Source organism: Peromyscus leucopus, chromosome 1 (genome assembly GCF_004664715.2).
Source record: "Peromyscus leucopus breed LL Stock chromosome 1, UCI_PerLeu_2.1, whole genome shotgun sequence".
NCBI lineage: Eukaryota > Metazoa > Chordata > Mammalia > Rodentia > Cricetidae > Peromyscus > Peromyscus leucopus.
In genome coordinates, this window is record NC_051063.1 from 188,700,953 (window position 1) to 188,725,125 (window position 24,173).

At 39.0% G+C, this 24,173-nt stretch overlaps 1 protein-coding gene across 1 annotated transcript in view; it reads right to left on the minus strand.

The window, feature by feature from the left end:
• The window catches only part of LOC114683972 (zinc finger protein 420-like), a 593,185-nt gene that overhangs the window by 17,512 nt on the left and 551,500 nt on the right, over positions 1–24,173 (minus strand). Inside the window, exon 6 of the mRNA XM_037202605.1 lies at positions 12,948–13,040. The gene's annotated coding sequence lies outside the window, so the exon portion shown is untranslated. The remainder of the gene's footprint in view (positions 1–12,947; positions 13,041–24,173) is intronic.

Consider the following 24,173-nt stretch of genomic DNA (forward strand, 5'->3'; position numbering starts at 1 on the left):
AAAATTGGTCATATTCTTGGTCACAAAGCAAGTCCCAAGAGATACAAGATTATACAACTACAGAAAACCTATCAACTTATAGAAATTGAACAACTGTTCTAAATGATTACAGGATAAGGGCAGAAATAATGGTATTGAAGACTTCCTAGAATTCAAAGAAAATGAATATACAACATACTCAAACTTATGGAACACAATATAATTGGTGCTAAGAAGGAAGTTCACAGTAATGAAGAAATTGGAGAAATTTCATACTAGCAACACAGAACACACTTGAAAGCTGTAGAACAAAATGAAGCAAGTTCGCCGCCAGGTGGCAGGGGCCCACGCCTTTAATCTCAGCACTCAGAAGGCAGAGCCAGGGCAATCATTATTGGCCTCAACTCACAGTCCTTCTTTACCTCTCTGGTCTATTTGGTCTCCCTTTCTCCCTCCTCAGTGAGAGGCTGCCCAAATCAACCCTTTCTGACACTAACTTTCAGCCCACTGGCAACTATTAGTCCTCCCTGACTACCATGGGCACCTTTTGCTCCCCCTACCTTGCCTAAATGGCCACAGTTCTCCCTTTTTTGGAGGTTATTAAGAGCAACTAGGATTCATGCAATATCTAGACCCCAACATTGGGTACCAGATGTTGTTCGAATTTTAAATGGTCTTATAATAAGAAAACCTGGAGCTAGATACTGGGGTAAATGATGAAAGACCAGAGAGCTAAAGAAACAAGCCAATAGAAAAACTTCTCACCACTACCGAATCTTCAGGCCAAATGGAAGGCGAGATCCTGTCTCTACAAATCCTCTGACTGAATGCCTCTGAGTCCTCAGCCAAAAAGGCTTCTTCCCAAAAGAGCTCCTAAGCCAAAAGGCCTTCTCAGCCAATAAGGCCTCTGGGTCCTGTCTCCTCACTCATATGCTTTTCATCGCCCAGGTATTTCATTTCCTATCTCAACCTTCCTAGTGCTGGGATTAAAGGAATGTGACTCTCAAGTACTGGGATTAAAGAAGTATGCCACCCCTGCCTGGCTCTGTTTCTCTTCTAGATTGAATCATTTTCTTGTAGTCCAAGGTGGCTTTAAACTCACAGAGATCCAGACAGACATCTGCCTCCTCAGTGCTAAGATTAAAGGTACGTGCTACCACTGCCTGGCTTCTATGTTTAATCTAGGGACTTGATCCATCCTCTGATCCTCAGGCAAGCTTTATTTGATACACAATATAGACCACATGGGCCAGCGGTCTTATGAGTGTCCTCATGTCCTTTATGCTCAGATTACCCTCCAGCTGACCTTGTAAATCTGGCCATGGATGACTGAGGGGTCCCTGGCTCCCTTGACCCAATCAGTGTTATCACCAACAGGGAGTCTCAGCTAGTCACCACAGCATCAGTGAAAATCATCTCCTTCCTTCAGGGCCAAACTTTTGGTCCTGACAGTTTTTGGGACCCATCTTTCATCTTTTCTCTATTGCTAGAAGAGAGGAATAGCCTTACCAGCAGTATATTTGGGGTATTCCCCATACCCACTGCTTTCCAGTGGTACCAACCTGTTCTATCCCCTAGCTCGGAAGGAACCATGTAGCAGGAATCTTAAAAGTTCTTATTAATAAAATCAAACCCGAGGCCAGTTATCAGGGTCAATGCTGGTAGATCAGAGAGACAGAACAAGCCACAGCTATCTCACCTCGCCGGATCCTCAGCTGGTCTTGTCTCTTCAGACTGGAGGCCTCTGAGTCCTCATCCGGAATGGGTCTCAGCTGAATTCTTGCTCGAAAGCCTGAAGCTTAACCAGCCACATGCTTAACCAGCCAAAATGCTTCTAGTTTCTGGTCCTCATGCCTTATCTATCTTTCTGCTTTCTACCACCACTCCCTGGGATTAAAGGCTGGCTTTCTGGGATTAAAGGTGTGTGTCACCATGCTTGGCTATTTCCAATGTGGCCTTGAACTCACAGAGATCCAGAGGGATTTCTATCTCTGGAATGCTAGGATTAAAGGTTGAGTGCCACCATTTTCTAGCCTTTGTATCTAGTGGCTGTCTGTTCTCTGACCCCAGATAAATTTATTAGAGTACACAATATTTTGGGGAACACAATACCACCACAGAACCACTTAACTAAAGTAGCAAACTCTATTTCTTTTCCACCCCATCTTCTTGATCCCAGGCTTGCCAGATATCCTCCTCCTCTTCCACCAAACCAGACAACCTAACATACCTTTTCCCGTACTGGCATCCCAGGCAGATTCCTAAGTATGGGACATCCGAAAACCCTTTAGAGACAAACATTATCCCCCTCTCATGCAATTACAATATCCTTTCACTCTCATCCAGGGGATAAGATGAAACACGATCTGCCTGCCCAATTCTGGCTGTTTGGAATGTTTCATCTATCTGTTTTCTGTATGTGGATGGGTCTGTTTTCTGATGTATCTATAAGTTTCCTTACAAACATGGGAGCCGAGATGAAAATCAGTCAGGCCCAGTTGAATGTATAATGGTGGCCACTGCATGTTTTATTTCTGACTGGTTGTCTTTGAGTTTGTGAGTGTTCTGTATTATATTTACTGGTTTGTTTATGTTTGTTTTCTTTGCCACTGTCAGTTGCAAGACACCACCACTAATGCTATTATTCAATATGGCTGTTTTGATGTCCAGAGAGCAGAATTTATCTCCGGGTTTTCAGGTCACGAGGGTCAGTTTACAAAAGAAAGGATTAAAATGCTTGTTTAGTATGGGTTTCAAACTATACCTTCATGTATTCATATACAATAATATACCCCTGGCTGCAGATGAATTTCTTTAACACAAATCAAAGAAGTTAACTTTCAGTCTCTTATTACTATCTTCCCTCCTCACTCCCTAGCTCACCCTTTAACATACAAGGGTCTCCAAACACTAGTCCCTTCCAAAGCTCTCTCTCTTCAAGTAGCATTGGTAGAAGTTGCCATACTTACCTTCAGCCATGCCAAGTATCATCATTTCAAACTGAATGAGTTGCTGATTTGTCTTTCTCAGGGTGTGTACAGATCATCTGTTTCTATTGGCTTCGACCACCCATATTTGTTTCCAAATTTTAGAGTCTGTCTCAACAGATGCCTCTTCCTTCCACCTGATCTAATCATCCATCTCTCTTAAACTACTCAAGGTTCCCCCAAAGATACCAACACTGCCAAAATGCATTAAGTCTTCTAAGAACAATGCCTACATTCCAAAAAGAAGGGATATGAATGTTTATTATCATTTAAGGGGGTTGGTTACAAGTAGTTATTAGTCATATTCAGAAAAAAAGCTAAGCAAAGAAGTTAAATTAAAAAAATCTCTTTCTAAAAGAAAAAGGTGGGATATGATATAGAAGTGCTGTGATTCAAAAAAGATTACTGAATCTACTTTAACCCATTAAACAACTATTAATCTTAAAATATTTTACACTGGTAGGAATTTTAGTTTATTAATGCAAATTTAAAGATACTTCTGTTATATTGTCTGTAAGTTCCTACTTTTGTTTAGGGTATTGTGTTTATGCAGCTCATTTTTGCATTTATGAAGCTTAATTTTTCCTATCTCCCACTACAGGTATTCCATATTACCCCCAGGACAAGCCACAAAGTTACACCTAAGCCTCTATGATCTTCTCACTGGTATTTAAAAAGGTTTTGATGTTTTCATAATGTCAGGAAGAGGATACATGTCTTCACAGGACATGACCCGCCTTTATGTATCCTGGATTGCCTAGTAACACCATATGACTAGACCGCTACAGGACAAAGGCGCTCACTCCCAGCTGACAGTCTGACTACAGGCTATTATTTACCTCTAGGTTCTTAATATTGAGCTTTGACTTTATGAAAAAACTGACACAATTCCAGATCTTTCTGATGATGATATCAAAACTTATAGAAATATGATTAGAACTAATAATTCTGTTGTAAATGTATTTTATTAATTTTTGTCAAAAGATAAATAAGACTTGAGATATATACAAATGACATATTTCAGATTTAATTCTCTGGCTATCCCGATGTTTTGTTGAGACTCCAAGGATTCATAATTTTGCTCTGACAAAATTTACTACTGTTATATTGCTAACATGTCTAAGATTTTTGTCCATTAAGAAGGTTCTTACAAGCTTCAGGAGATCAAAATTTGCCAACGCTCACAAACCAAGAAGGACTGGGAGGAATGCAACCTACCTACAGTTCTTATCTCCCACTTACAAAATTTCTTTTTCTCCTCTGGGTGGGGGAGGAGCCTTCCCTTTCCATGGCCTGGTATCCCCTCCTCTCATCTGCTAACCATGCATTTAATATTCCATAGGTACGCCTAAGAGAAAAAGTTTCCTCTTTAAACTCATCTTTAAAACTCCTCAGTTGCATGTTCTATTATTAATACATATATTTGTTTCCAGCAGAAATTCTAACCATTTAAAGAATTACAGGTTTTCATCCTCTGGACCACAGACATGCTGTCTAGCTGAAGGTCTGCATCCCACCCTCTAGCCCACACTGATGTGCTGTCCGGCCCTGTCCTGCATCATTCCCTCCAGCCCACGAGACAGAAAATTCTGCTACACTGCATGTCTCACAGAGCCTGAAACAGCCTGCACTTCCTGGGTTTCCACTGTATTCCAGTCCTCAAGAACACCAGCTTCGCCCCCTATCAGCAGGAAGTAACCACAGATAACTTCTACAGCCCCCTTTGTCATATACCCTTTTTTTTTTTCCTGAACTGAACTCTCCAGCCCAGGGGCTGGACTACCCTTAAAAAACATTCTATTATCGATTGTATAATTTCTGCCCATGATCCTGAAATGTATGTACTATCAGATATTCTCCTCATGTACTTATGACAATTGTTCTGTATGTAAGTCTTGTTAGGTAGTCCTTGACACAGGTAATTACTGTTTTCTCATAGCTAATAGACTAATATTGGATTGATTACAAATTTAAATTAGGTAGCTTCAGCTGCAGCCTTGGTCCCACAGGTGTTCATGACTCAGGTAACTCTTTAACTATGCCTCCTTAAAATACAGGTTAACCAAATTAATACCACTATCCAAAGATTAATAGATACAGTTAATGTTCCAAACTAACCATTTCTTTTTGATAAGTCACAATAGCAGTATTCAGACACTTTTGACCATATTATGTCATACTGGCTATTGATAAATTTTTCTTAATGTTACTCCTCTGCTCCCTTTCTAAGACAGAGATATTCTAACTATGTATAACTATACCTATTAGATGGTTATACTAATCCTCAGCCTGCCATCTATATAGACTATTGATTATAAATATATAGTATTGGTACAATATTAAGTATCAATATTAATTAGTCATGACTTATCATTTTTAATCATCTGCAAATTTAAGTTTATCTACATATTCACTGTCCTAGAGAGAATGAAAACTTTTTTTTAACTAAACGAAAAAATGAGAACTGCTGTGGGCCACAGGAATATATCATAAGAACTCAGCTGGTTATGGCAAAGTCACTACCTGGAGGGATCAAGGAATTCCTCCAGAGGAAGTCAAATTCCAAGGAGCTTTTGGTACTATTTGGCTTGTTCTATATCAGCTGTATTCTATTATGAAAATCATGTGTGCCTTCATAGTTTTCCCAACTGACTTTTCCCTAAGAAGGGCTAACAGTGTGGACTGATCACTCTCTGGACTTACACATTCCAGGTATTTGGAGAACAGCCTCAGGAAAGGCGTTCTCTGGTATCAGAGATCTCCCTTAGCAACTTTCAAGGACTAGCAGTAACAACAGTCGATGTGAAACTCTCCTGATTTAAGGTAAATTCCACAAAGAGACACCACCTAGGTCAGGTGGACCTTAAGTAATAGCTTTATACAATTTAGTTCGACCCCTCCTTTCTTACAGCCTTACTAACTTTATAGACTTTTAACTCCTTACCTAACCACTTCTAGGAATAGTTAGATGACTTTCTGTGCTGACAGCTATGCTCAGCCAGAACCCCAGTTCAAGCCTCCCTGTAATTATCATCATTGGCAGCATCCAGCCAGGTCCATCCCCAGATGGAGGAAAGTACCTTATCAGAGATACCTCTGTACTCTCTAAGAACAGACTTAAGCATCCAGGTTACCTGTTTGAGAAGGACTGGTGGATGTGCCAATTAAGCTTTACTTCCTTCTTTCCCAAATCTCACCTCTAGTTCCAGATCTCCCTTTAACTATCACCAGAGGCATCTAGCTGTACACAGGTTGCCTAGTGACTGAGCACAATTTCCCCCACCCTGCAGAAAAAACGACAGATAGCTTGGACAGATAGGAGCCACAGGAAAAAAGAAGACAGTTTTATTTTCTCCCATTGACCTAGCAACTTATAGATTCTTAACATTTTCTACCAATCACGTTTAAGACTATAGTTGAGCACATAAGATCTCTCTTCTTAGATATTACCTGAATTTAGCTTTTAGTTAATTCATTTCCCCATTGGTCATGGTGTTGCAAATGATAATTAATGGTTATTGCCTCTCAATGTGATTCTATCACCCCTGCTTGACCCTGGAAGCCCAGCTTTGCACAGCCATTTACTGCTTGTAAGTGCATATACCAGTACTTCCAAGGCACAGGGGGGAGAAAAGAGAATGGAAGAACTAGATGGGTAAGGACTTGAGAGGAACAAACTGAGATGGGGAAGGACTAGATTGAAGGCTGCTAGAAGAGAGTACTAGAGGAATGAGAAGAAAGATGAGGAAGAGCCAGATGGGGAAGAATGAGATGAGGAAGAACAAGATGAGAGAGAAGGAGATGGGAGAGGAGCTAATATGGGAAAGAACTAGATAGATGAGAACCTAGAAGGGGCAGAACTAGATGAAGGAATTGAGATAGAACCTGGAGGGGACAATAGATAAATGTAAAGAGAAATTGGGCAAGAAAGAGCTAAAACTGAGAACCGAGTATAACCTTGTAGAGGGAGAACTGACAAAATAATCAAGTGTATGGACTAAGGAACTTCATGCACATAGATTCATTTCTTTTCTTCAAAGATTAATTATCAGCTGGTTGAAGATTCTTTCCAGAACCTGGGAGGGAACTATCCAGGGGCTGGACCCCCATAGTCCTCGATAACAAAGCAGGACAGTCCTTGAAAATTCCCTGCTTTACAAAAATATGTGTCAGAGATAGTAGGCCCATAGGCCAAAGACGGATGTAAAGACGGATATCCCAATGTTACAGAACTCTGGATGACTGTCCAGGCAGCTAGATGTTCCTTTCATTAGGTAACACTTCACACTTCTGGGGTCTTTGTTGGAGTTAAAGACTAAATAATTAGACAAAGTTTTCCTTAGGTGTGATAAAAGGTAAACTAGGCATAAAACTTTAAACTCACAAAGATAAGATAGATAATAGAGTATTTTCTCTAATTTTGCCAAATACAAATGGACTGGATGTTATAATTATAATTCTTACTTGATGACTGTTTTGTTGTATATGATTTTACTATGTTAAAGTTAAAACCTGACCTTTTAATTAGACAATAAGGGAAAAATGTTGTGGATTAATCCCTCTGTACACTGTTAAGATGTGTTGTTCTCAGGGCTGAAGGGATGGCTCAGAGGTTAAGAGCACTGGCTGCTCTTCCAGAGGTCTTGAGTTCAGTTCCCAGCAACTACATGGTGGCTCACACCCATCCTTAATGAGATCTGGCGCCCTCTTCTGGCCTGCAGGCATGCATGTAGTGGGAACACTGTATACATAATAAATAAATAAATCTTTAAAAAAAAAATGTGTTGTTCTCATTGTCAGTAAAGAGCTGATTGGCCAATAGCTATGCAGGGTTTTCAGGGCAGAGGAATACTGGAATGAAGGACAGAATAAGAGAAGTCTTGAACTAGACACAGAGTGAACAGGAGATGAACATTCCATGCTAATTAAGGTACTGCCACATGGCAGAGCAAAAATATGAAATATGGGTTAATTTACAATGTAAGAGCTACTTGGTAGGAAGCCTGAGCTATTGGCCAAGAATTTATAATTAATAGTAAGACTCTCTGAGTGGTTGTTTGGGAGCTGGCAGGTGGGACAGAAAAACTCCACTTACAGCAAACAAATAAAGAAATGTAAAACAAAAGAAGTGTACTTGAGGCATCTGTGTTCCTGCACTGTGTTAATCCCAGCACTCAGAGGCAGGCAGATTCCCTTGAGGGAAGACACTGGTGTACATGGTAAGATCTGAGCCCAACATAGCAACAGAGTGATATCGTTATTCAAGAAAATAAAGCTAAACCCAAGCAACACCAGACCAATTTGGTCATTTGTTACAGGACGAGTGCTTTCCTGAAACAATGAAACAAAACACAATTAGAGTCAATTTTTCTCACACAATTGAGTGACAAGAATTATTTAACAGATGCTTTCTAAGTCTTTCCTAACCTATACTAAATCTTATAACTGTAAAAACAGTGTAGTCTGATATCCTCTCACGGTTTGCATGCATACTGTACTTTTCCACACTCTAGGCTGGAATATTGAGCACCACATATGTGAAAACACGTTTCTGAATGATGTATTTACATCCTAGTCTGCATAAGTCTCAGCCGGAAAATTAACTGGAGAAAACAGTTTGTTCGGTAAATGTTAATGTTTACAACCATAGCAATAAAGCTTTCTAAAATATACTTCATGATTCAATAAAATCTGCCGTGCTACCTTATGTGACTAATATCTAAAAACCTCTCTGGGAATGTCTGGATGTCATGAGGAAAAGCCACTCTCTTGAACAGGCAAATGGTAAAACAGGAGAGTTAGAAAGAATGAATGAATTTAAATTGCAGCTTTGTAACTACCACAATAACAAAGAGAAACATGTTTGCAGACAGCATATAATGCAAATTCACTACCCGATCACGCTTCTATAAATATCCTAGCATTCATCATATTAATGAAAACATCAGAATAAGTTCACATGATCTAAAATTTACTGACAGGATTACGATAACCATAGCCAATATCATACTCCATGGTTTAATGACCAGCAGCAGAGATCTGATCACAACATTGTTCCTGTTTCTACCTATTTCCAAGCATTGGAGCCCCTCTGACTGAGGAAGGTCCAAAGTTGTCTGGAGGTCTGCTGTGGTTACCACCACTGCCTAGCTAAATGGTGAATTTCCCCAGGCTACCCATGGATCCCTGCTGCTGTGATACGAACTGTTTGTTCACGTCATCAAGGCTCTCAGGGTTATTAGGAAATTACAACACAGACACAGTTGATCTGGTTCCCATATCTGTCACATGAATGTCATTGCAGAACTGATTCCATGGAAGTTGTACCTGGATGCAAAAGACCTGCATAGAATTAACAAAGCTCAAATCCCAGCAGGGGTGAAAGGGATCATCACATCACTACCTGAGATATTACAGGCAACACTTGGCCTTGGAAGAGGTAGAGTCAGTTGTCTTCAGAGATGTGGCTCATGCTCATACAGCCAAGACTGCCAGGACTCAGTACTTTTTTAAAAAATATGAATATGGAGATGTGAGGAAACATTATGGGAATTGGCAATTAGAGCTGAGCGATAGGGAGTTAATTTGATCAATGAAACTTCCAAAACATTTAAAACAACACGTATTACTGACTTGACATCATTTCTTCAGTCTGACCATCTGAAATCACATATCCAGGCTATACACTTACTCTCACATTAGCAGTGTCACCTCCATGTTCTTTCCCATCCTGTTATCTTGAATCTTTTTGTAATAAATCTAGATCATCTATTATTTCTCTTTAATATTAATTTTAATTTTATGTACATGAGTATTTTTCTGGGGGTAAAAGGTCTGTTCACCTTGTGCACGAAGTGCCTGGAGTGGCCGTAAGAGGCCAATAGATCATTTGGAAACTGATTTAAGTCAACATGCACATACATGGTACTGAATCTGGAAACTACAAGAGCAACAAGTGCTCTTAACTGCTGAGCCACCTCTCTAGCACTTAGTTTATGGTTCCTTAATTAGTTATTGTGGAGACTTAAATCAATGAACAGTGAGACAGAATTAATGGACTAACGACAGAGTGTCAGGGTGAGTGTCAGTTCATGAAAAACAGTGACAGAGAAGTGGGATAACAAAGATACACTGAAAAGTTTTGGCAGCAATAGGTGCTGGTTGTAAAAGACATTTTCCCAAAATTATGTGACTGAGAACTTACAGGCATAAGAACAAGTCAATCTAAAACCGTATATAGAAATATATTAGAAAGGTTGTATAGAAATTCAGAGATCAGACAATATGAGTCGAGGAAATAGACTCATTTCTGAGAATTGACAAATGCACTGATGAAGCATTTTTCACCTAAATCAAACTAAAAGGATGAATTCCCAAGCAATAGAACTAGAAACAAAAAAAGGATTTTCTAATGTATCCCAATGACATCAGAGTTACTTACAGAAGACTGTGGATGGTCACATACCAAGAAATTGGAATTGAAGAAGAAAAGCATGACCTCCTAAAAATAAGTGAACAATTCAACCTTCTCAGTTCTAAAACCAGAAAAGGCATTAAGCAGTGTTGAGACAGAAGCAGTCAGAATTTCTGCTAACAGTTTCTGGGGACTAGATGGATTCAGCACACAGCTCTCTTTTCCTTTAGAAAAACCTTATAATAATACCACAAGAAGAACTTTTCATAAAACACAAAGAAAAGGAATGCTAGAATGTCATCATACAAATCCAGCTTTACCTCAACACTCAAAGCAGGTGATACCATATGCCCAAAGCAGATGAGCCAAAACAAATATATGCAAAAAAAAAAAAAAAAAAAAAAAATCACAGAGTCAACATAGACACACAAATTGTCTCTAAATTATATGGAAATGGAATGCGGGCTGATTTAATGCCAGGAATGCATGAATGTTTCAACACCTATGAATTGATCAATGTAAATCACCAAATATGTAGACTCAATGAGAAAAGACAGATGATCATGTCAACATATCCAAGGAAGGACTGTGACAAAACATCATATTTGCTCAGTATAAAAGGTTTGAAGGATGTAAGAACAATGGGAATATACTTCAGCATATTTAAGACAATAAGAGATACAATCTTAAACGTACAAAAGGACAGGGGAATCATTTTGCCCTAATCAGAACAGAGAAGGATATCTACCACACTCAAAACATTGCATCAGTGGGTACACAGTTCAAGGACACAGAAAATCTTAAAGGTGATAATATAGGACAGTAATAAAGAAAGAGGACCTCTTGAATAAGAAACAGAAATGTGAAATTTAAAAGTAGAAATACTCATGAGAAAGTTAAGACCTCTTCATAAGCTGCGTAATCCACATACATTACTTTTTTTTTTTAACATATCAACAAGAAGATATTAAGTCAGCAGTCTATGCAGAGTGTCTAAAAATATCTTGGACTCCATAGTACTAGCATTCATAGTGTCAAAAACTGATATGCAGGGTAGGGTGTGTGTGTGTGTGTGTGTGTGTGTGTGTGTGTGTGTGTGTGCGTGTGTGTTATTGTATCAGAGATACCAATGGCCATACCCAGATTTAGATCCTGTGTGCTATAATCCCAATCAGCCAGGTTAAAAAAAATGCCCATTTTGTGGGTAACAGAGGCCTTCTGGTTTCATCTGAAGCCAGCTCCACAGAAGGAAATAAATAAATGCATGGCACAGGTAACCTGGCCAAAATCCAGTGACAGTGAAGGTCACAGACTCTAGGAGGGAATCGACTAATGACATTCTCCTACATGCACAGATATTCAAACTGCCTTTTACTGTTTCTAATCACATCATAGGCAGGTGTTACTTTCAGCCTGGGTCTAAGAAACTTTGTTTTCCATGGACAACAGTTATTTCAGAAATTCGTAACTCATCAAATACTAAGAACAACAACTGCTTACTGCAGAAGATGTTTATGTTCTAGAAAGATTCTAAGTAATTTGTACCAAGATACGACAGGAATTCATATATATGTATAAAATCTTCCTGAAGTCTATAAAACTGTGAAAAATCACTGACTTCAAAAATTATGAGAGAGCTGGGCAGTGGTGGTGCACCAAGCACTCCGGAGGCAGAGCCAGGCAGATCTCTGTGAGTTTGAGGCCAGTTTAATTGGTTTTCTCGAAAAACCAACTAAAAAAAATTATGGGGGGCTGGAAAGATGGCTCAGAGGTTAAGAGCACCGGCTGCTCTTCCAGAGGTCCTGAGTTCAATTCCCAGCAACCACATGGTAGCTCACAACCATCTGTAATGAGATCTGGCGCCCTCTTCTATATACATAATAAATAAATAAATCTTTTTAAAAAAAGAAAGAAATACCATGACCAAAAATCAAGTTGAGGAGGAAAGGAAAAAAAAATTATGAGAGAAAGATCAACACAGAGGCAATTTCAAAATATATAAAATTGCAGTAGCCATCCAAGCTATGGAGTGTTGAAGGCACACAACAGGGAACACGAGAGAAAAGACAATGGAGATGGAGTTTGATACTTACAGAAATTTGAAGCAAATCTTATCAAAATCCTATAGGTATTATTTTAGGAAATAGAGAAAGTACCCCTAAAAGACACAGAACTTGAAGAAACTATAGGATGCTCCAAAAACTCTGTGTACAGGACAAACCAAGAGGATTCTATGATTCTAACTGAATACTCTAGTATAATAAATTGTAGTAATGAAACCACGTAATATTGGTTTAAAACCACAACCAGTGATGTGAATGAAAAACAGGCAGCATCATTCCCATGCAAAGTCAAAAAAATTATATTTGCCTTTGAGTACTAGTAATTATTAATAATTCAAACACTTACAATAGGATAATCCTGAGATTTTTTTTTTTCCTCAGCAGAATTCTCTAGGATCACTTATAATGAAATAGAATGTGGCAAAACCAATTTCTTGTCCTGTTTCTACTGTCACTTGAACACTTTCCAATCCCTTCACCCCTTCCTCAGTCCCTCTAGCATACCTTGATCCTTTGCTACTGTCTCCTCTCTCTTCACCATCCAGGGTTCTTTGTTCTGATTCACAAGTGAGCAGGACTCACTGAGCAATGTGGGCCCTGCACAGGAGAAAGAGATTCTTCAGAAATCACCTAAACCTTTTCATGGAACAAAAATAAAAGATGCTAACAACTGCCAATAAGATAAACATGTCAGAGAAAGAACATATCAAGAAAAGTGTCAGCCGGGCGGTGGTGGCGCACGCCTTTAATCCCAGCACTCGGGAAGCAGAGCCAGGCGGATCTCTGTGAGTTCGAGGCCAGCCTGGCTACCAAGTGATTCCAGAAAGCGCAAAGTACACAGAGAAACCCTGTCTCAAAAAACCAAAAAAAAAAAAAAAAAAAAAAAAAAAAAGAAAAGTGTCTCTCTCTCTCTCTGAGGATTTCACTTTACTCTCTGAGATGTGAGACTCATTCATACACAGCTCACATTCATGCAGAGGAGTTTTCTCAGGAACCTGAGGAGATCAAGAGCAACTGCACGAAAACTATTCTCACCCTCAGAATCCAGAGGCCTTCTCCAACATATCTCTACCAAAGTCCCTGTGAGCAGGGTCTAGGCATTCCCTTTCCTACAAGAAGTACATAGTCACAGCACTAAATGTCAACAAATTCAGGAATAAAAAAAAGGACAGTTTGGCCATGTGTGCATGGGTAGAGTGCTTTTCTTCAACCAATGAGACATTTTTCTGATACAGGTGAGTACTCACAATTATTCAAATGATTCTTTCTAAAATTTTGATTCAATCTATAATGAGTGTGCTAATTATAAATTACTGTGTCCTAATATAATCTCACAGCACTCATACTGAGCTTCCCTGGACAGAAGATGTAACATGAGAATACGGTATATGAAGACACATTGCTGAATGCTGTATTTAAATCCTAGACTGCACATATCTCAGAAGAAAAATTAATAGGAAGTTAGGAAGTAAAAGGTTTGCTAAATGTTTACACCCATATCTGTGGCACTCCATTAAATATATTTTCTGTTTAATCATATCTGCACTGGTTCCTCATGTCATTATTATATACAAAGCTCTCTGAGGATGTCTAGACTCAGGGGCAAAGGCCTTATGTCTTGAATAGGCAAGTGGTAAAACAGGGGAGTTAGAAAGCATGGATGCATTTAAATTCTAGGAGCCTTGGCACTGCCATAAAAGTGAATAGAACCCTGTTTGCAAACAAGACAATGCTCTACTAGGTTATTTTAAGAATTATTTTATGACAGAATCGTGTGGCAACCGTAATATAGTGAAAAATATTATGGTAAGATTCACCTGATCTCAAACTTCCCGACAATGGGAAAAAATCAACAACATAATACTGAAGTCTGTGACTGTTAAGGATAAAGAGGCTGAAAACCGTGTACCTCTGGCGGCCGGCCAGGGTGGGCTGCTAAGAGAACGCGCCACATGCAACAGGCCTAGTGCAAGAGGGGAGAGCGAAAGTCGGTCTCCGCCCGAGGACGTGAGAGAAGCAGACAGACAGACAGAGAACAAGCGAGGGGGGAGCTGTGACGGACAAACACTTGAAAGCCGTTCGCGGTCCGCAGGGAAGCACCCAGCTTATAGTGCGTGGACACGGCCGCACCAGGCCGCAGAGATGACGTAAGCGGCCGGCGCCTCCGCCGCCCCCACCAAGAGCAAGCCAGCGGGAGCTAACGGAGTGCTCCCGGGCAGCCCCGGCGAGCACCCCCCGGTCCCTCCCCTCCCCGGTCCCTCCCCTCCCGTGTCCCAGCCCCGCAGCTCCTCTGACCGGGGAGGTTCCAGGGCCGCCGGGCTGCGGTTCCCGCCACTGCGCTGCTGACTGGTGACTTGCCCAGGCCGTCCCTCCCCAGCCCCACCCCCGCGGCGACCGCGGCTCCGGGGAGATTTCAGGTCCCCGAATACCCGCCGAATACTCGCCGGGTCCTCCGCACCCAGGTGTGGACCACGCAGCTCGGGGAGTCCAACGGGGAACGGGTGGCAAACCCTGTCCTTTCAGCCTGGATGCTCGGAGCGGGTGCTCCTGGCCCCGCCCAAGTACCTGCTTCCGGTTACGAACTTCCTCCAACCCGCCCACCACGGTCCCTTTTTTTCACGAATTCGTTCATTAGGCACAGACATACATGCAGCTGGAGCACCCACACACATCAAATCAAATTAAACCAAACCCCCAAACCTAGTGGAGCATGGTCGCTGGCACCACTTTAATCTCACCCCTTCGCCTGCGGAGGAATGTTTAACTCTGTTACTTGCCTCTAATCTGGTCTGCCTAGGGAGTTTCTGATGCGCATCAGCTATATAATGAGCCCACCATTTCAAAAATGAGAAACAAAGAAACAACAACAAAAAAGAAATGGCCACAAGTGCTTTTGAAAAAAGGGCACCAGGAGGCGTTATTCTAATTCCTGAAGGGAATGTGAACTAGTGAAAATAAGAGAAATTAAATTGAGTTGCAGAAACCCCCAAAGATGAGGTATACAAGACTGTTTCAACATGTACAGATATATCCACGTAAGACAGCAAATTTTATGTTTTGAGAGAAGGAAAATAAGCAAAAATTTCACAAAAGAATCAACTGTATAATATGTGGAGTTTTGTGTTCTTGCAAAATGAATTATGCATGGACCAATGTGCATGTAAACAGCAACAGCAGATTGAGAAGACAAGAATACCTACATGGTATGTGAACACTGACTCATGGCTTTCATGTTCACATTCAGACCTGGGAAGATAGCAGACAGGGAAAGAGAGATTTCTGTGATCTAAGGATACAAAGCAATTTATTTCAGTAGGAAAGGGGAATTCCTACAAAATAGAAACAGTAATCCTGAATTGATATGAAATTTTGAGAAAGCACAGAGCTGAGAAACCTTCAGAAGATCGAAACAAGATTTCAAAGTCTCTTAAAATTAATGAAGTGAAAGCCATTGAGACGTGTTGTGAAGATAGATAACAGGATTTATCAATGGGAAGACAACATAGACAGTGTTTAATTCTTTGCAAAGAAACAAAGCAATTCTTAATGAAGTCCTGCTTAGTAAATTAAGATATGGGAAATTTGACCATAAAAGGAATAGAATCTAAAGGAATTACTGAAACTTTCAAAGTTAGATTAAGAAACAAACCTAAAGGCATGAACTTTCTAATATTATAAGACAATAAAATTAAAGTAATGAAAATCATATATTATTGAAAGGAAGACAAAATTGACATATGAGTAGGATTGGGAAATCATGGCTGATATGCACAGTCAAATAAATTACATTTTCTTCTAGCATTAATTATTACATAGAAAGTCAGTTACATGTAAAAATAAGATAATCTTGAGATTATTTACAATAGAGTATTATAGAATCATTTCTAGTGAAACAATGTAAAACTAATCTCCTGTATAATTTTTATTTTCTTTGTACTTAAAATTTCCCCTAAGAGTTTTTATTTTAACTGATGAATGTACCTGACAGTTTCTCCAGAAATGCCCAGCCCTGCAGTCAGGACAAATCTCTCTAACCCAAGGTCCCGCAAATGCTTATAAAATAATCACTCAGGGGCTTATATTAATTACAAACTGTATGGCCTAAGGCATCAACTTCTTGCTAGCCATCTCTTTCATCTTAAATTAACCTATTCCTATTAATCTATTTGTTGCCACATGGCTGTGGTGTGACGGGTCTACTGGCATCTTGTTGCTCCTTCAGTGGCAGCGGGCTTGCATCTCTTCCAACTTCACCTTTCTTCATCTCCTCTTCAGTTTGAATGTACTGAATAACCCTATCCTGCCCTGCCATAGGCCAATGCACCTTTACTTATCAACCAAACAGAGCAACACATATCCACAGAGTACAGAAAGATATCCCTAGCACTTCCCCTTTTCTGTCTAATTAAGAAGGAAGGTTTTAACTTTAGCACAATAAAATTACATATAATAGAACAGTTATCAAGCAAGAATTATAATACCTAGTCTATTTGTATGTGGCAAAATTAAAGAAAATATTTTATCATCCATCCTATATTTGTGAGTATAAAGTTTCATGTCTAATTTACCTTTTGTCATAACCAAGGAAAATTACAATTATTGGAGGGATGGATCTGAGATACAGTCAATACTGAATCTTATGACCATGATGATGCTTGGATAGGAGAGGTGATTTCCAGAGGTTTGAAGAAAAATATTAATGTCAAAAGTTTCAATTGAGGTAAACAAGATCACCTAAAAAGGGACTGTAAACAGAGCATTCCTAGAAATAATGCTTATTCAAGAAATAATTCCAACAAAACACCCCTCCCTTCTAGATTATGCAGGAAGTGTGGCAAAGGCAAACATTGGACTAACAAATTTAGGTCAACAAGTGACAGACAAGTTAATCCCTTGCCTTTGCTGCTGGGAAACACCATGAGGGACCTCTTGCTGGCCCCCTTGTCAAATTCAGTTCATTCATTTCCTTTCATCATGGAAGAAACTCATTCCCAGAGCAATTAAGGAACCTAATGCCTATTGTAAAAACCATACTGCTATGGATAATAGGAAAATTATAGAAGAGAGGAATAAAAAATTCAGGAGATCCTTAAATCAAACTGATAAAGTTTAAATTTGGAACCTTCCTAAAGCTAAGGTTGGGGAAGGGTTTTGTTTTTGTCTTTTCAGGATAATAAAAACCATCTTGAGGAATTTAAAGACCTTTGGAAAAATAAGAACAGAGAACCGCCCTGAAAAAATTAAGAAGAAAATAATCTGATGTAATGCAATCTCTGAATTCTCCAGAAAGATGATGGGATTCCACAACAATGATTCCATATGGATGATGATAATGCCATTAAGCTGACAAACAATACCCAAAGATTGGCTATAGGCTACAAACTGGTCAGGACAATTTCAAGATGTCTAGCTGAGATGATCCAGCTTCACAGACTACTCTATCCAGTACTTGAGATGAGCACTGCGTTTTGCCATTATGTAGAAACTGGACAACAAATGATACAGCTACCTCTCCCAGGACTTGACAATTAACCCCAGATTTTTCTTTTCAGGATCTCTTAAAGATGCCTTTGCATCCATAGAGCAGGAAGTAATTTTAAGAACACAATGCCCACATTCTCCAGAGGTGAGATGGGTGGTTTTTGGCCTTTCAATAGGTTATGGATAACTGTCATTGTTTAGGGTGGTTGGTTACAAGCTGTATTGGTAATGGTCAGGAAAAAAGCTGAACAAAGGAGATTACATTCAGAGTTCTTGTTTGAAAAAAAAAGAAAAAAGAAAAAGAAGATATAGATATAAGATAAAAGGTAGATTATTGAATCTACTCTGAAAAAAGGGAGAATATGGATAAGATAAGATATTATTGAATTTACTTTTAAAAAGCAACTACTTGTTTTAAGTATTTTACATTGGATTGGATTTCTGTATATTGTATACAAATTGTGTGTATTGATACAAAGTTCAGATTATTTTTGTAAAAACATAGTGTACAAACATTTTTAATTTTGTTCAAGGTATTGTATCTATACAACTCATTTAACAATGTAATACAAATTGCTACTCCTTGAAAGTTATTATTACCAACCACTTAGGATATAAAGAAATGAAAGTTAGTAGTTAGGTATGTTTTCATGGTCAAACAGACATATATTTTAGATAGTCTTCAAACACTTCAGAATCTGCAGAATGTTTTAGCAATATAGTTTTTTTATTTTTATTTATTTTTTTATGACTATGAGACATGGCTGCTCATGGCAGCACCAATCTACTTCAGAGAAGATGATGGGCACTGATGAAACTCTTTATGGAGTTTACTTTCTTTGTGGCAAAAGCTAGCCACTAGGCAAGAAAGTGTCCTTGCCTCGACTGCTAACAGTATGCTGTCCAAATGGACAAACAGGACACAAAAGAAAGGACTGCTGATCCTTGCCAAGACAAAGTAAGACAGAAAAGTCTGTTAGATATGCTAGGTCTGTAGGTTGAAGATGGATGCCCTAATTTTACAGAGGAACCTCAGGTGACTGCCCAGGCAGCCAGCTGTTTCTGTCATTTCTCACATTTTTGGAAGTTGCTTGCCAGCACTTCCTATTTACTTAGGTAATATTATTTCCTTCTCGGGTCTCTGATGGAGTTGAAAACTAGATAGTTATAATATTGCTTGTTAATAAACTCACTAAAGAGGTGTAAAATGTGTAAGTTTGAAATACATCAAAAAATAATTTTGGGTTGGTAACATAAGTTAGGTTAGAAAGTGAACTAAGTACATTTTGCACTCACCAAAATAGGATAGATAATGGAGTATTTTCTCTGAATTTGCCAAAAGTTCATGGACTGTACTTGACTGTATATATTGTATATAGTTATTGTACTTATTGTATATAGCTTTTCTTACATTCGTTATAACCATCTTTTATTATTTTAGACAAAAAGGGAAAATATGGTGATATATTGTGTATTTAATAAAGGTTGCCTAAGGATCAGAGGACAGAGCCAGCCACTAGACTAAACATAAAGGCTAGGCAGTGGTGGCACACACCTTTAATCCTAGCACTCAGGAGGCAGAGATCCATTTAGATCTCTGGAAGATCAAAGCTACCCTGAACTACATGAGATTGATTCAGTCTAGGAGAGAAACAGAGCCAGGCAGTGGTAGTACACACCTGTAACCTCAGTACTTGAGACTCACACACCTTTAATCCCAGCACTTGAGATCTCATGCCTTTGCTACCAATATTTGGGAAGCACACACACCACTAATCCCAGCACTAGAAAGGACGTGAAGTGGCTGGGCAGAGAAAGGCATATAAAGCATGAGGAGACAGGAACTAGAGCCTTTCTGCTGAGGACTCAGAGGCATTCAATCAGGGGATTCATGGAATGAAATCTAGCCTTCCGTTCAGCCTGAGGACTCGATAGTGTTGAGAAGTTTCTCTAGCGACTTGTTCCTTTGTCTGTCTGATCTTTCAGCATTTATACCAATATCTGGTTCCAGGTTTTTATATTAGGATCATTTAGGAATTCATGCAACACTTCTAAATATCCTGTTACCTAATAAAAGTCTTAAACTCAAATTAAAATGCTCTAAATTTTAAAGATCTCAAATCTTATAGCCTTAAGTTTAAAATCTTTAAAAAAAAGTAATGACCAAATGTTAATTAAATACTTTGTTTTTTAAATTTTATACTTATCCTCAGTCTGATAAATAATCAGACACTGACAAGGTTAAGTAATTTTAAAAAAAAAATGAAGAAAGTATTGGTTGGCTCTTGATCTGAAGCATCCAATTAAGACATCTAGAGACCACTAGACAAATGAAATATCTAAAGGTAAATGACAAATCCATCAAAAGGAGAAGCCCCGAGAAAAAGTGTAAATTGATGACTTGAAAAACATCAAGCTGCATCTTTGGAAAAAGGACACTATATGATTGACCAAAAAATCATGATGTTATGTTTACTGACTATATTGCATATTAATTCAAAGCATGCCAATGCAAAATTCAAATACCTTGTTAGAGGGAATGAAAGGCACAAATGTGATAGGACATAGCATAATATTGTTTTGTCATGCCCTATAGGACCAATTGTCTGGATAAAAAATGTTGTAAAAATATTTAATCATATGAATGTGAGATTTTTTTGACTAATCTAAATGCAAAAATACAGATTTAGCATAATTAATACTCTTTAAAAAGCTCTGACAATGGGAAATATAGTTGTAGAAAGACTAAAAAGGGAATGCCTGATGTAGTGCTTATCAAAGTTGATATTATCGTAACCTACAATAATGCTATCTATTGGCAATGGTCTAGAAAAAAACCTGTGGCTTCATTTGGCACGTGGAAGTCAACAAGAACAAACTTTTTGTATCCAAGGAAATCCATCTCTTCCTGGACTTTTGAAAAGAAACTTATATGGCATAGGAGTCACTCATAAGCATTATTCACAATTAACATGGGATAATAGTGAATCCACTGGCACCCATATTCACAAGGCCACACTTGATAACACTGTCAATGGTGTTTTTCTAACACATTGTTTATGCTTTGAATGTGTTTATATCCCTCCTTATTGTAATTCTGCTTCCAACCAGGTCCTCTGGTTTCCCTCTGGTAAACAACTGCCTTTGTGATGAACTTTTTTTTTGGTGAAAATACTGCTTAATATTGCCTTTCCTATGGGATATAAAGGTTAATATGGAATAGGATTCATTGCACACATTTTACTCAGTAAATACCTAAAATCCATCAATGGAACTAGGAAAGCACTCCCTAAACATTGTGGTGATTCTTTGCATCTCTTAGATCCTGTAATCGTTGCAGCCATTTCAGCTCTTTCATTGCCTATTCCTGAATCAGTTACTGGAACACAAAGAGAAGTATCTAAAATGGCCTGTATGATTAGTGAAACTAATATAACTCCAAAATTACGAGTAAAAAAATCAACCAAGAGATGGGTGAACTGAGGACCACAGTATTACAATATAGATCTTTAGATTATTTGTTGCTCAAGCATAATCTTGGTTATCAACAATTACCTGGTATGTGTTGCTTTAATGTGTCAGATTTTCTCATACTATTGATGATCAAATTAATACTTTGTACAAGGAGATATATAAAAATTTCTCAAGTGAATTTTATAAGCCCCTCATGGCTAAGAACCCTTTCTCCTTTCCTTGGTCCTCTGTTAGCTATTCTTATAATTCTCTTATGCTTGCCTATATTAATTAGACTAGACATAGAGGCAATGTATTCAACCATGGCATATTACAAGCTATTCAACCAATAGCAGTATTACAAGTGCTATTTATTGGTTTTTCTTTAAAACTTAGAGATGGGGAGATGTAGAGAGCATAGAGCCTTGTGCACACAGGTAAGCACTGGAGAAGCCAGGAAGGTTAAACACACAGCTTACCTCTTCAATGGAATAAGGTGCAAAGCTGCTCTTCCTAAAATGCTAGGAATGTTGTTTTACAACCTGATGACCCTTTGCTATTTGATGAGACAGGCTCTACCTTATCTCTCAGAATTTATTTTTATTTATCCAAGACCCTTCCCCTTAATCTTAAGTTGCTTTTAGACTATAAAACACACTCTTACGAGTGAGTTCACTTGTGCTTTGCAACAGCCTAAGTGACTTGTATACTATCTTAGGGCCAGGCCAATCCTAACAACCAGAGGCATTATGTTTACCTCAGTCAACCCCCTAAGCACTATCGCCTGAGTCAACCTTATCCATTCTTATAAAAGAAGCCAGATGTACTTTGTAAGGAATGTCAGTGAAAACATGTCTTAAATTGTTGTGCACTTAGGACTGAGTTAACTGGTGATTGTTATCTGAAAATATTTACAAAACCTGTGCTGTGCTTAAATATGACTAAAGCAAAATGATCTGGGTCCAACTCTAGAAGTCCTGGACCAGCACCAGTTATAGGAAAATTGGGCTGAGCCGAGTTTCATTCTTGTCTCCTCATGAATAATTTTTCCCTGCCTGCTGTAAAGCCTGCAAGGGAAACAACACAAACTGAGATGGATAATTATTGGTAGTATTTTACATAGTAAATTTTAATGATTATTGCCATACCTGTGGAGCTTGAAAAAATACATTTAGTGACTGATTCAGATGACATCTTCAGTCGACCTTTAAGTGATTAATAACCAACAAGCTATTTAGGATAAGTACTCACAGAATATAATGCCACTATTTAAAAAAAAAAACTTAGTGGTAGAACATGGAAGTTGGAAAGGATGAGCTGATACTTAAAAATTTTTGTTGTATCTGAAATAGAAAACAGAATACTATTTAAAACATGAACACATAAATTTAATGTTGCTAGATTATGTTTAAGAGAATATTCTGACAAACAGAAGATGAATGAAAAAAAAAAAATCAGGAAAAGCCCCAGTTCCTAAGATCAGCAACTTAACAACAATGGTGACATATCCACAGCAAACTGTGAGAGCAGAGCATCAGGCCAGGAGGTAAGAAGCTGCTGCACCACCACCACTGCCACACATTGGACCCTGTAACCACAAGACCCACTGTACGGCCCAAACCTATGGAACCCATCCTGCTCCCCCTGGCCAAACATCCCCCACAACATCAGCAGCCCCTAGAGGCACAAGCACCACCTGTACCAACTAGAAGAAGTTTTCTTCTGAATACAGTATTTACATTCTAGATCACATGTACTCCAGATGGAAAATTAATGTGAAGTAAAGATTTGCTCAGTAAATAGTAATATTTTCAAACATTATTATGGACTTAGTAAATTACACTTTTAGATTCAATCAAGTCTGCACTGGTTCCTCGTGGTACTAATCTCTAATCAGCTCTCAATTGATGCCTAATCTCCAGGGACAAAGGCCACTTGTTCAAATAGGCTAGTGATACAACAGGGAGGTAGAAAGCATTGACTATTTTAAATTCCAGAATTTTGTAATTGCCATAATAGTATGAGAACCACGTTTGCAAACAAGACATAATGGAAATCCCTTTTATTCTTCCATAAGAATTCTGGCAAACATAAGACAAAGAAAAGAATCCCAGTAAGTCCCAGGTCACATGATCTACAATTTACTAACATGCTTGGGTACCCACCATTAGTTTTTATGTGGCGCTGGGTTATTCGTTAAGTGGTGCTGCTTACCGTGTGAGGAAAGACACAAGGACTACAAAACCCACTATCAGAGTTGATTAGGGGAAGGAGACAGAAGAGAATGTGCTCTTAGGCCTATGGAAATGGCTGTGCATGGGAAGAGAGGAAGAAGGGAAAGAACGGGGAGGGGTCTGTGACCTGCCTCTTATGGATTCCCCCACACATGTGCATATGGGCTTATGTAGCTACACCATGCACATGCATAGACTGCGTGATCATGCTGTGTGCAAATTACACGACCATGCAGTACACGGATTACATAGGACGTAACGCCCTGGAATGACTAAACATCAGGACAGCACAGGTGCAGTCTACAGCTGGGGGAGTGGCCAGGAATCCCAACATTCCAGACTCTTTGCTTATCGTTAAAAAGAGGTGCCACAGGAGTGGGGGTGCTGTGTCGAGCAAAACTGCTTCCAGCTAACTTGGTGGGTGTCGGTTAACTCGTGGTGGGTAGGCAAGGGGGCTTCTGAGGTAGCCAGACATCCTGGGGTAGTGGATTATGCTCTGCTGCTTTGGGACTCATCCAACACCTTCTGCTGTTTAGGGATCCGTGGCTGCTTGGGTCTGACA